Here is a 14344-nt window from a genome sequence, read left to right as displayed (position 1 = left end):
CGACAGATGCGATGGCTAGGGATGGGCCTCAGCCGGGGACTTGGAGGATGAGGATGAGGCTGTGGCTGTGCCTTCACAGAGGATGCACTTGGCACACAGATGAATTTATGTATGCAAAGCAGTCGGATAATGGTGGAACAGAGGGGCAGGGACCAGAGAAATTGCAGAGCCACAAACCGAAACCGAAAGCCGCCCAAAGTCGCGCAGATCCGCGCACTGACTGACAGGACAAAGGGGATATTTTTCACAAAAGAACAAAAAACGAAAGGGAAGCAGCAGCAGCACAGCCACAGAGCAAAGGGGCAGCACAGTGTCCTACAGGAAAGATTAAAAATATGAAGCTGAAGATGCTCGAAATATGGATGGATGCAACCCCTTGGACACTGTGCAACTGGCGGCAACTGGCAGCCCACAAAAGAGCTGCTGGAGCAACAGTAGCCGGACAGAAGCAGAAGCAGCAGCAGCCGCAGCAGCAGCCACTGAAGAAGCAGCCAGCCCGCCAGCCAGCCAGCAGTGCGGAAAAGTAAAAGTAAAATAAGTGCGCCAGCGATTACCCGGGCAGGGCCTGGATCCAGGGGTAAATCAGAATGCGGCGGAGAGCGGAGAGCGGGCAGCGGGCAGCGCACTTTGACCATCGATATGCAAAAGAGGCTGCTGCAGCGGGGGTGGGGGGGGGGACATAAATTATCTTTTGGGGCAAGCGGCGCGCATTGGCGGACAAATCTTCAGAAGCTTCGAATGTCCGACAATCGTTGGAGCTACGCGGACTGGCTGTCCTGCCAAGCAGCCGCCTGTCAATTGCCGAGCAACCGAAAACAAAGCGAAACGAAGGCAAAAGCAAAGCCAAAAGGCCTCAGCCTCAGCCACAGCCTGTCAGCGAATGAATCTCATGGATGAATCTCGGCTGAAGAGCAAAAGCAAAAGTGCGCCTGGGAAATGAGTCTCAGGGTTTCGGGGGATCGATGGGTCGTGGCTTAAAGGCTGTCAGGCCGCAGTCGCAGTCCGCAGTCCGCAGTCCGCAGCCGCTGTCCCGTGAAATGCAAAAGACAACAGCCAGGAGACACAGACAGACACAAAGTCACAGCCACAGCCCCCAAAAAGAACCACCAAAACCGTAGCGCTTGATTAATTTATGGCCAACGTCTTTGCCTCAGACTTCCATTGTGGCTGCTGCTCTGGCTCTGGCTCTGGCTCTCGCTGGCTCTGCTGCTGCCCCTTTGTTTGCCTGGCCTTGAATGCAACGCTTGACACTGGCATTTGAATCACGAAGTCAGGAAGAGCCCAGCACAGCCCAAAAGATCTCTCCCTCTGAGGCGGGACGAGGTGTTGGTCGTTGTCACCCCCAGCCAGCCAGCCAGAGCCCTTTGGGCTGCTGGAAAATTCGCGGAAAAGTCATGAGGCATTGTCCGATTTCCGCTTCTGTAAGCCACGAACTGCAAACGGACCAGCTACCATTCATTGCTACCGTTTTTACGCGATTTTTTCCAACATTTTTTCAACGATTTTTCTTCCCATTTTTTTTTTGCATTTTTTTTTTACCATTTTTGCACATTTTCCATTCAAAAACAAAACCCTGTGGCCACAGTGTGGCAACATGAAAGTTCAATGTTAACAACAAATAATCCCAGACAAAGTGCAGCCCCTGCCCCTGCCCCTGTGCCACGCCAACTTGCCACAAAAATATAGCAATCAATTTGGTAAATTGAGAAATTGAAGCCTAATCGGATAAGCAAAGCGTGTGACTCCAGCTGTTGCAACAGCCCCCAAAAAAATTGATTAAATATGAAACATGCAACATGCAGCGCTGCCCTCCCTGTTGCAGCTGCCCTGCCCCTGCCGTGCAACGGCTTTGAAAAATGGCAAAAAATTAAATTGAATTCATTGAAAGATTTATGAAATCGCACTTTTTGGTGGGTTGCCTCGAATCGAATCGCTTTTCTTATCGGAATCAGAGAATCTCGCTGGCAGTTCGCAGGCGGGCAGCAGAGGCAGTGAGGGAGATCTTTGAGCGTGCATCTAGCGGTGGCAACAAGTAGAAGCCAAGCAGGAGGTGTGCCTCCAAGGTTAAGCATCAATTAAAATCTGGTCTCCAACTCAATGGTTTTGTCGCCGAATCTAATGCTGAACTGATGCACCCCCTGCCCCTGCTGCAAGTGGAGCTCTGGAATGCCTCTCCAAGGCGCTGATTTCATTTGCAGTTTGTCACCACAGCGACACTCGACTGCCGCAATGGTGTGGTGTTGCTGCTGCTGCTGCCTGCCTGCTGCTCATTTGCATAAAACAAATTTGGTATTAAATGCTAAACGCAGCGATAAGATCAGCACACAAAAAACCAACAACAAATGCAACAACTCCTGGCATCCAGTTTAGAGTTTAGAAGAGTTGTTGCCACTGCCCCCTGGCTGCTGCCACTGTTGTCGCCTCTGAGAATATTTTTGGGTGCAAAAAGCAGAAAATGTTAATGGCAGGGAGAATACTCAGTAAATCGAATATTATTTTAATTAATTATGATATTAATAATGCATAAAATGGACGCCAGAGAGGTGGAAAATATTATTATCTTTAATTTCAGCAAAATTAACTTTTATGTCTTGGCAACGGTGCATAGAAAATGATAATTTCCAAAATATATATTTAAATAATATTCCGCAAATAGCTGCAGAATATCATCATCTTGCACCTTACCAAAAAGGAGCCCTGTAGCAGTAATATTGTGGCTGCCAGGACCTTTCAAAGTGTGGGATTACGTCATACAAATAGCGAACAAATTTGATATTTTTCGGTATTTATGTGCAGCATATTATTATCTTTAAGCCCATGCACAAGAGACCTTCACATCTCTGAAATTATGTAAACTACAGCTGCCAAAATGTTGGGATGCTTTCATAAATATTCCTTAAATTTATATCTTTGAAAAATGCTGAGGTTTCAATTGAATTCTTTTGGAAATTGGTCAACTCATGGCCTAAATCATGAACTTTTGTTGTTTATTTATCCTTTAACAAACTGAAGAATGGATTCTAGAACGAATTTTGATCAATAATACGGAAGAAGAATGTCGAAAAGTACTTCTTCCAGCTCCTAAATCATTTAAGATATATTTTCTTATGGTCTCTGCATATTCCTCCGTCACATTCCGCACCAAAAACCCAACAAACTCCCAGGCAACATTCCCGCTGGCTAAATGTGTGCAGGGAAAACATGGCAGGCCAGCGAGTAACTGGAGAATGAAGAGTTGGTCAAGCATTTTGGACAGCGTACAAATGTTGCCGTTAGGCCAAGAAGCAACAGCCAACGAAGCCTAACGGCACATTATGAGCAACAATTTTCATTCATCAGGAGAACAGAAGAAGCCAGCCAAAGGGAATGCAAATGCAGGAAATGGTGGATACTTAGCGGGGAGAGAGAGAGAGAGAGGGGGAAGGGGAAGGGAGGCAGGCAGGGAGTGGGCAAAAGAATCGGCTCATCAGCGACGATTGTCAGGAGTTTTCTGTTTTGTTTGCATAACCCCCTTAATGAAATCACAGGGAAAAACCATGGGGAAAAATCATAGCAAAAAATGGAAAGAGAAATAAAAAAGAAGCCACTGAAGAGCACTGGTAAGTGGCAGGCAGGCTACTTGCAACAACAGTTGCAGCAGCAGCGGCAGCTTCTGCTGTGGCTCCTCCTGCTTTGGTCGTGATTCTACAATTTCTTCATTTTATTTATTTAAGCATTTCGGACATTTTACTGGCCTCTGCCACAGCCTCCTCTCTCTCTACTCTCTCTCCCTCTGCTGGCTGCTTTTGTGCCACAGATTCAGATCCAGAGATTTGCATTAGAGAGGAGAGCGTGTGGCACGAATGATGAGGCGTGAGTAAAACATGATTCTGGGCAGCAAAAACATTGCCTTTGGGTTGGAAAACCTCCAACATATTGTCCATCAGATGATGGCCAAGCAAAAGGTTATCCTCCAGCCCCACGCTATCTGCTGGAGTGCCGCATCTACAGGACTCGATCTTGCTGGCAGAATTTGTGCCAGAAATTAGCCAGAAATTGTTGCTGTATGTCTCTGTGGGGAGCTGCCGCAGCTGTTGTTCATCTTCAGTGGGTTGCAGAACACAGAACATGCAACACTTGCCACTGCCTCCCCATCCCCATCCCCATCCCCATGGCTTATCCTCTATCCAGAGATAACGCACCAAAAATTGAACTCGACCCAAAGGCAAAAGCCGCGCGAAATGCGAAACGCCAATGGCCTCCTGTGCCTTCGGTGTGGTCTTCCTCTAGAAACTGATGCTGCATGCCTCTGGCATATCCCCCCACCATTTGGGGGTTAATACACTTGGGAGAAGGAGCGGGAGAAGTCTAATGTTTAATGCCTAATGGCATTAAAATATTTTTAATAAAACATATTTGACTTGGATTCCAAAGTACAAACGATTCGTGCGGGGGAAAATTGGCTTTTTCTTGATGGGGAAAATTACACTAAACTGCAAGGAAAGGTTAGCCAAAGATCATTAGTGGAATCCATCAAGAAAAACAAGCAAAGGAAATGGGAAAACTCTTACAAAATAAGAGTCATAAATGGCATGGAATAAACGATTCTCCAATGGGATGTTCAGCGGATAAGGCAGAAAACAAAATAAAGAATGGAATTACTTCCTATGGAGAGACTTTAGGAGCTTGAAAGTCTTGGTTGTAGTAGCAAAAGATCTGAGAAAGCTGCGCAGACCATCGACCGAGGGGCGCTGCTGCATGACGCGCGATATTGAAAGTCTAGAAAGAGTATGAAAATTCCTCTGGTAAAGCCACAACATTCTTTAGGCATTCTCCACCTGATTAGTCTGTTCATATATCCGCTCTGTGGATTATCACATAATAAATAAAGATAGAGGATAGATTTCTTTACTCCTGAGACATTTTCTACTCTTAGCATCTATCCAGGGAGCTCTTTCATAGATTTATCCACTCTTGAGATCCTCAATTGCTGCTCTAAATTAGAGAAAAATCCCTTCTAGATGGAAGAGCATAAGCATAATCGTATTCCAAAGAGGAAGCTCCTAAAAAATTTCATTAATTTCATACAGATACTCTTTTTATTCCGCAACCTCCCAATGGTGCTCTTCCCTGCAGTCGAGTGTTAATGAAAAAATTCTCTCAAGTGAAGAGAAATTGCATAAAGCAAGCGTGGAAAATGTGAAAAAGCGATGGAAATATGAACAGAGGAGGAGAACATGCAGAACAGGAGGGAGACAGGAGGAGAGACAGGGAAGCAAAGTGGAGACTGCAGACTGAAGAGTCTGCGGATAAATATGACTGAAGAGCAGAGAAGCAAAGCAGAAGAGAGAGAGAGAGAGAGAGGAGAAGAAGAAGGAGACTCGCATAAAGAGGGAGGTCGAAGGGTAACGCACACAAAAAAAACTTGGGGTAGGGGCACTCGAACTCAGTCTTCGACTGGCAGTCAGCCTTCGCCTTCGCCTTGCGACTTCAGCTGTGGCAGCATCGGCACTGTGGCACAGTTAGACGCCCACTTAGTACGGTAATTTCGAAAACGTGCGCCTTTGATGAGATACAATCTTTTGGGAGTGAAGGAGCCAAGCATGCACCCCCCTTTCCCCTACCAGTACGAGGGGAGCGGGTGGACTCTGCCTCTGCCTCTGCCACTGCCTATGCTGATGCCAATGATGATGCTGATGGAACGTTGACGATCGACCGAGATTAAGTGCAGCAGTCAGAGAGGAGTTTCTCCAGGGAGGTACTGCCCGCCTGCTGCCTCGTCAAAAAAAACGCATTTGGAGGCGGCCTGATGACGTCTTCAGAGTCAGCGACTCTCTGCGCCATTCTGCCTCGTCTTTGCCTCTAATGGCAAATGGAATATCTACATTAGAGCGTACTCCCCTCTCCACCCATTCCCCCTGCCGCAACCATTAGAGGAAAGAAAGCCCGCGGCAGGAGCTGCAGCAACTGTTTTCTGGGGGGTGGGGAGATAATTAATTAAACCCACAATCCATACCCATTGCAAACATCTGTCTGTGTGTAACCTCTGCACGAGGTTCTCATGCTCCCCCCGCAGACACACAAACAAAATCACAAAAATCTCACAGGCCACCTACTAGCGCTCACCCATTTGGCACAGGGGTGGGGCTCAAGAGGGGGGATTTCTTTGGCTTTGAAGAGGGTTTTGGTTGCCAGTTACAAGAAGCAATAAATTGCCATTTAATATAAGACAAACTCCTCTACTTTGAGTCTATTTCCGAGCCTCCTAAAACCCACCTCTAATACCAGCAAAAATACCTCTTTGAAGGTCTGAAAAACCCCTTTTATTCCACATATTTTGGCGGCTACTAGCCCCCATTTTCACTTCCGAATAAATCCCGCTTTGAAGCTCTAACAATCCACTTTTATTCCACATATTTTGGAGCCTCCTTGCACCCATTTCAAATACCAAAACAAATCCCTTTTTGCAGGACGTCCCTGTGGCTGCACTTTCGCGCCACTTTTAGCTTGGATTCGAAAGCACTTGATCGTAGCTGAGCATCAGTGAATTGTTCCCACTCCCCAGAGAGCCAGTGGGTTGCCTATCGCAGATTCATCATCGCTCGCTCGTTGGGAGTTCGAGGCCACCTGTTGGTGGGTGGCAGTCACCTGCATTTTGGGGCAATTAAAAGCTTAACAAATTACACAGAAAAGGGAGAGAAAAAGGCAGAGAGAGAGAGGCAGAGCGAAGGATCTTACAGATCTCAACTCTGTAGGGTACTCTCCCTGCGCTTCTCTCCCTTGGCATTCTGCTTCAACGCCGACCTTTGATTTATCGTTATTTTCATTTAAAAGGCAAACGACAAAAATCAACAACAAGTCGAAATGGTAAGAAGAAGGATCGAAATCGCTGGAGGATCGCAGGAGGAGAGAGCATTGCAGCGATGGATCGCTGGATCGTTGCAACGGAGTGAAGAGTTGAACGATGAACGATCAACGATCAACGATCCTCGATCGTTGCAACACACAAAAACAGAGACAGAGACAGAAACAGAAACAGCAGCAACAACAAATCGATGTCCCATCGCGCGTTTTAATGACAACCAGAGACCGCAGTCGCCATGCCCCTGCCGCCGCCCCTGCCATTGCCAGTCAAAAGGCATTTCCAAAGGCAGAAGGAAACACAACAAAAAAATTCTATAAATTAACAATAAAAAATAAAATACAAAAAAAAGGAAAAGAAAAACTTTATAGATACGAAAAAACAAGAGTGCAAAATGGAGACTCAAAAGGCAACGACTAGGGAATGCTCTTGAGGGAGAAGGCAGGGACTTTTGAGGTGAGATTTGCACTTGGAAGTGCTCGGATTTACAGTCAATGAGTGCCAGATTAAGAGAGGTGTTTTCTATAACATCTGAATGGAATATATGTCGCTTAGAAAGCAGATTTCTTGGTGGATTTTATGGAATAAAGAACACTTACACCCTGAAGATCCCTCAAAAGATGAGCTGCAGATTCGTTCATCATGTTAGGAAAAAGCCAACATCAATGTGGATCACTTTCAGATGATATTTGCACAGTTCTAAGATCTTTAAAAGAATTCTAATAAAATATTTCAGTCAAAAAACATCCACTTGCCCTCACAGCATCAATTTTAAATATATCGAATGATCATCAAGCTACGAAAATCGTCAAGAAAGATCGACTGAAGATCTCTATTCCAACAAATGATGCTCTAAGGAATTGTTCTTCCAGTAAAAACTTCACTGATCACTTTCTTATTTCCTCTTGGCTGATTCTCTTAGCTGCTCCTCCTGCATCCCTTAGCTAATGGACTCCTCTGATGGTCAAGGGCATTGCGACACAAACAAGCAGAGCAGAAGCAGAGCAGAAGCAGTGCAGAGCGGAGCTCTCCACAATCCTAAAAGGATGACTCTGGCGGTGCCCCAAGTTGTAAGTGAGCCACTGGGCAACGACTTCAAAACGAGCGACGACGACAACGATTCGAGGACAGCAGCAGCAAAAAGGAGCAGCGGGGGCAGAGCGGTTCCAGAATTCGAATTCAATTAAAAAGCGTTTATTCCGCAATTGCAGCAGCAGGGGAGTGCAGTGGGGTAGCGGGGGAAGACCCACGGGGCGTATGAGTGTTGCATAGTTCTCGAAAATTCAATTTGCGCATGCGGCATGCCACACAACTGAGTGCAAGAGAGATGGCAGCGAGACCGGGGCCTGTTTTAAGGCATGAACTAGTTTTTCATCAAGCCAACAGCCACATGGCTCCATGTAGTAAGTGCTGCCGGTGTCCCTCTGCCTACTCCTCATCCTTCTCCCTTTACTCCTACTTCTTCTCCTATTCCCCATGCCCTATCCCCATTCGCTTGCTGTCCTCTGCCTGCCTTCGCTTTTGGCCTGTGGCCGGACTGGACCATGGCTCCATGCTCCACGTTGCACGGTCCGGTCCGCGACTGCGTCCTCTGCCACATCCACGTTCGCCTCTTAAATAAGTTATTATCATTGCTCGCTTTAATTGCTGTAATTGAAAGTGAAAATGTTTGCCTTTTGATTTGTGCCACAGAAAAATGTGTCTAGGTGTCAGTTGGTCCATTTGCTGCCCCAGCGACGCAACAACCAGCAGACGACCGCACACATAGAGAGGGGCAACAAGAGACAACGAGAGAGACAGACAGACAGAGAGAGAGAGAGGAGGAGTAGGGCTTGGGGGCAGCAGGAAAAAGGAAACTTTCATGTGGCTGAAGACAGACAAACGTTGACTATTTTCCTTACTGATAAGTTATTCGGCAGCGATTGATCAGCGATGGCTGAAGGAATGTGAAATGGCCAAGAAGATTCTTAGTTAAAGGAAAATATTTATTAAAGATTTTAGATAACTTTTAGGGTATTTTTTAAGGTAAAACTTTAAGCAAAACTTACTTGAAAGATCAGATGGAAATGTTGTATCGTTGATCTGCAATAGAATAAGAAGGAGAACACATTTTAGTAGAAGATCTTTAATCACTTTTTGCTCAAAATACCATAAGTATAAACCCTTTTTTCTATAATGTTTCTTCTTATTTCCAACAAAAGTTTGACCAAAAATATTATTTTTTCCTATGCATGATGACAGCTTTAGGAATCTTTGATCTTCGACCGGTTTCCCATAGAAAATGTGCTTTAAAATAAATTGTTTCAAATGAAATATTACTAAATATGAGTGCCACAATGAGGATCTTTGAGCTCTCCTTAATTTTGTCAAGGTTTCGACAAAGTAAGACAATTTTTTAAACAATTTTCTATGTATTTTTTTAGCTACAGATTGTAATGATCCTCTGGATCCTCTTTTTAGTGAAAATTCCTCTGAAGATCCGCTCCAAAATTAAAGCAGTTCCAGCATAATACTCCAACAAATATTTTATGCTTAGAAAATCTTGAAAAACGCCCATAGTCCCATGGAAGGAATACAAATGCCGCTTGGCTATTGCCACACCAGAAAGAGATCCTCAGAGCGCGTAACTTTGTGCTGCGTGTGTGGCAATGTGGCTGCTTGTTGTCATTTGCTGCTGCAACAATATAGCGGCAGCTTCAGCGGCGGCGCTGCAATTTAAATAAGTGACCCTGGAAGCTGGAACCTGGAGTCAGCATTGAACCGCTGAGAAAACAGCGAACATAATTGCCTTTCTAGCACTCGGCAGCCCCTCATTTCCTTTTCGAAACACGAAGGTCAGCGGCGGCAGCGGCAACAATGGTCGATGTTGCAAGCAAGGGTATCGTATCAGGGGCAAGCAGAGCCTTTGGGGCAGCCGCTTACAAGCGCTGCAAATTCCTCTCACTGTCGCCATAATTGTTCTCTCTTCTGCGCGCTCTCCTGCCCGCCAGACCCCTACCCCTCCCTCGCTACTGGGGGCAGGGACATGTTGCAAAAGGCAATTGATTGCTGCCGCCGCAGCCGCAGCCGCCGCCGCTGGCTTTGCTTGCTGGTTAATGAGCCACAGATCGGGGCATCTGCGGCATGCGAGGTGTCTAAATTAGCTGGGAACGCGTTTTCGGCTGTCGCCAGCAATCAAAAGCGGAATATCGTCGCCTTGCGTCTCCCCTCCTTGTAATTAGAGGCAGAGCAAATACCAACAGTATCTGCCACAAAAAAACAACAAGAAAAACACAGCCAGAGAGAAACAAATGAACGCTGGGCTGGTGCACGGCACTTGCAGCAGCAGCCGCACGGTAGCACAAATGCAACTCAAACATTTGTCAGCAACTTTGACTCTCAGCTCGCGATGCGGCAGGCAGGCAGGCAACTTGGAGTCGATTTCTGCTGTAAATAATAACCAGGCAGGTAGGCAAGAGTTGATGGAAACGACTAGGAGCTGCCCATTGGATGAGCAGAAGAAAGATTTTATTCTAAGATAAAAAATCTTAAGACATTTCTATGCGAAAAGTGCTTTAAATATAAATATTGTGACTATCCTTTAACTATTTCTGCAACTAGTATTTTTGGGAATTTTTCTAGATCATAAAATAGCCGAAATGAAGGAGCTCTAAAGTTGATTCATTCTCCATGAGACTCTTCCGGCTACCGTCTACTTTTAACCTAAGTTTTCCTCATTCTGCATCAAAGTTCTGAAAGGTTTTCAATCATAAAAGAATTATTTTTACTATACAAAAAGCTGGAAACTATTTTCATACATGAAACTGCAAAGGAGGACTGTTTTTAGTCATTTTTAAAGGCGGCAAAACTTAAAAAATACTCTGAATAAACATTTAAAGAAATGTAAACCAATTTTAAAACCTTTAAAAATTCTCTGACTCAAATTAAAAATAAATCATAAAGAATCCCCTCCATCTATCATCTCCCATTCACCCATATACCCCTTCTGCTGCACTCCACTCCCAGGTACAGGGTATTCAAATCGGTAGCAATTGCAATTGTTTTGTTGAATGTCGAATGTTCTTTTTGCTGAACAAAAGGGATTCTGCGGACTCTGGTGGCCATGGCCATGGTGCAACATGTTGATCACTGATATCTGCTGCACGATTTGCAGCCACAGTCGCAGTCGCAGCAGTCCCTAGCAAACGGACCAACAGGTAGACCAAAGCCAGAGCCCCATCCAGATCTGCAGCTCCCAGATCCCTACCCCCCCTCCAATTGCAACTTTTTCTGTTGGTTTTTGTTGATCTGGCAACTTCATTATTTGACAGCGCACGACTTTGATATGGAACCGAGAATCGAGTGCTGCTGCTGCCACGGGGAGGGGCAGGCACGGCGACAACGTTTTTTTTTCGTTTGTATTTGGTCAACAGAAAATCAGCGAGCAAAACAGCAGAAACAGAATATTGTTGTAATCAATTTTACAAGTTTTTATTGATGGCCGGGACCAGCCACAACGCCGCATGTGGCACACTGTTTTTGGGCTTAGACTTCGTTTTGCTGCTGTCTCTGTGCGCTCTCTGGAGTGCACACAGTGCCTGGCGATGGCGATTGCAATCCAATCGATTGAGTGGCTACGTGGCTACGTGGCTACGTGGCTACGTGGCTGTTTGCCATTTCAAAACTAGGAACTGGGCAAGCGGTGTCCTTGAGGCGACCCACAAAAAGTGCAGCAATGAAAAATTAAACAGAGGGAAAGGAGAGGAGTGAGGGAGAGATCTATGGGAGCGTTGGAGTGGCACATCAAACTCATAAAATCCCAAGAATTTCTTTTACATTTTCTATAATCGAAGAACCATCGCGAAATTCCTTATACCAAAAGCAAAACCCACAACTTTTAGGTACGCCCAACAATGTGCAACTTCCTGTGCCACACGTGCAGCAACTTGGAGCTGGAGCTGGTGCAGAGCCACCCATCAAATCAGAGCAATCATATTGAAAGAGACAAAGCATCCGTCGAGAATTCTCACGTTTGTCGCCCAAGTACAGAACGTTGCTTCCGCTCTCATTGCCAGATCGAAGCAGACAGCAGCATCTTCGTTCAATAATAATTATTATTAACACCAAAAGCAGCAGCGACAAAAAGTGTCCGTCTGTCTGTCCGTTCGTCCGCTTGTCTGTCCGCTGCAATCAATCAAAAAGGTGCGCTCCAGATCCGCGCGCGTAGATCTTTCTTTGAAGATCTGTGTGGTGAAGCTCTGATGGGGATTTGGCAGTGGCAGTGTGTGACTCTGTGCCACTGCCACTGCCGATTATGAGATGATTGCTTAAGATGACAACGAGCAGGCTGAGTAGACAGAGAGAGAGTCCTACTACTACTCCAGAGGAATGCCCCAATGCCACAGACGAGTGGCAGCAATAAAAATGACGTTCCAGATTATTGCACAGACACCGAGGAGTAGTCTCCAGACGTGCCACATCTCCCATGGATGCTTACGCGCTCTTCAAGTTCCACACATAGTTGCTGTCATTATTAAAGACATTTTCAACTACATTCTAGAGGGTACTTAATTTGCCTCGAAACAAGAGGGCCAGCAACCAGCAACCAGCAACCTGTGGCATGCCACCTCACACGAGCTGATTGGATTGCCAGGGCTTTGTGTCATCGTCACAGGCACAACGCATGGGCGCTGATTACGCTGATCTGATCCTTTTGGGTGCACTCACCAAAAGGTGGAGACAATGCATAAGTAGGAGTAAATGGCAGCAGCAGATGGATGGTGGGAGTTGGGGGAGCGTTGGGGGGCATGAAAAAATTGATGAGTTAATTAACGCGCATCGCCAGCATTCCGTTCGACTAATAACCAACTTGTAGACAACAACAGCAGATGGACGGATGGTTGGATGGTTGTAGTCGATACAGCAGAGATGCGAAATGCTGCATGATGCCTGCTGCATGGAGTTTGCAGCCATATTTATGAGCATGAGGCTCTTTCGTTCAGTTGTCGATCTGGCACTTCAATGTCAGTTGTTCATCATCATCATCTTTGGGCGAAGAGAGAGGAGGATGGCATCATCATCATCATCATCATCATCCAAGATAGACAACAGAGACAGCAGCGACAGCCAGCAACCAGAGAGGTGTATCATGGACTGCTGCAATGCGTTCTTTAATTGAGTTTTGCGTTGCAACTGCCTCGGACTTGGACTTGGACTCGTACTCTTTATGGCCATGCCATGGCCACATCATTGTGCAGGCAAGCAGGCAGCATCACCAGTAGCTGGCAGCAACATTGCCAGTGGCATCCACATTGCCACAGCAAACCGGCAGCAACGTGGCATATTATCACACAACCATTAAATATGATGAAGACTGCCAAAGCGATGCAATGCAATGCCGATGTGCGATCCGATGCATGAGGACTGATTCCGGGCCATAGAGATGGACACGTCACGTGAGCGTGAGTGAAAGACAGAAGGCGTGACTGTAGATGTTAGCTTTGATTCGTGCTAAAATATAAATAATCTATTTCCTTACGATTTCTAGTATTATTTGTAGAAAATGTCTAGATATTTAAACATTTTTATTGCTGTTTTCATAATTATTCTTCGATTATGGTGATTTTTGTCATTCAGGCAGATAATATCTTTATTTTAACTTCTCCCAAAATTGAGACAGATGTATTAACATTTTAAGCATATGGTTTGCTGTAAGATAATACCTTTGTCTTTCCCACAAATAATTGTTGTCGATAGTTGAACGTTTTCCTACAGACATGATCCAAGATTGAATAAGGGTTTCCGCATGCTTAAATACCACTCCCAAAGATATATTTCTATTAGAAATTCGACTAAAACTTTTCCCAGCTTTAACCATTCCTAGCGCACTCTCCCATCTCTAGTTCTTCCCCCAAGCTCACCTTTCTTCAGGGGCTGCTGTCGTCGGGTTTACGCATTTATGACGCATTTTCTCATCGCAGTTTCACTGGCAATCTATCGACATGGCTATGGGGGCTCTGCCACTGACTCTGAATCTCACTTGGAATCGGAATCGGAATCTGGCTCGCGGCGGCCCCCACTGGAGGAGCTGAGCAAAGTCTCAGCGCTGCTCCCTGGGGCCATTACGCATACTTTGAGCTTTGGAGTTGATTTTCTCATTTCTCATTTGGAGGAGGTTGCACTCTAGATGTTTTCCAGCCACAGATGCCACAGCCGCTTGCTCGCTGGCTGGCTGCCTGATCATTATCAATGATCTGGTGGCCAGCGTCATCGTCATCGCCATCTCCATCTCCTGCTCGGTGGCATGCAACATTCTGTTGCATTCCCATTGCAACGTTGTGACTGACACAATGCCAGCAGGTCCAGCAAGTGGTCCAAAATGCAACCTCTGCCACCTCTGTACTCCTCCAACGCTCCACCCTGCTCCTCTCTCCCTCTCCCTCTCTCGCGCTGCGGGATCATTGACTATTGACCGCGTTGATTGATTACTTTGTTGCTGTGGCACGTTGCAATTTATTGGCCCTC

Source organism: Drosophila guanche, unplaced genomic scaffold (genome assembly GCF_900245975.1).
Source record: "Drosophila guanche unplaced genomic scaffold, DGUA_6, whole genome shotgun sequence".
NCBI classification, from domain to species: Eukaryota; Metazoa; Arthropoda; class Insecta; order Diptera; family Drosophilidae; genus Drosophila; species Drosophila guanche.
The sequence above is the reverse complement of the archived record's forward strand: the minus strand, read 5'-3'. Positions refer to the sequence as shown.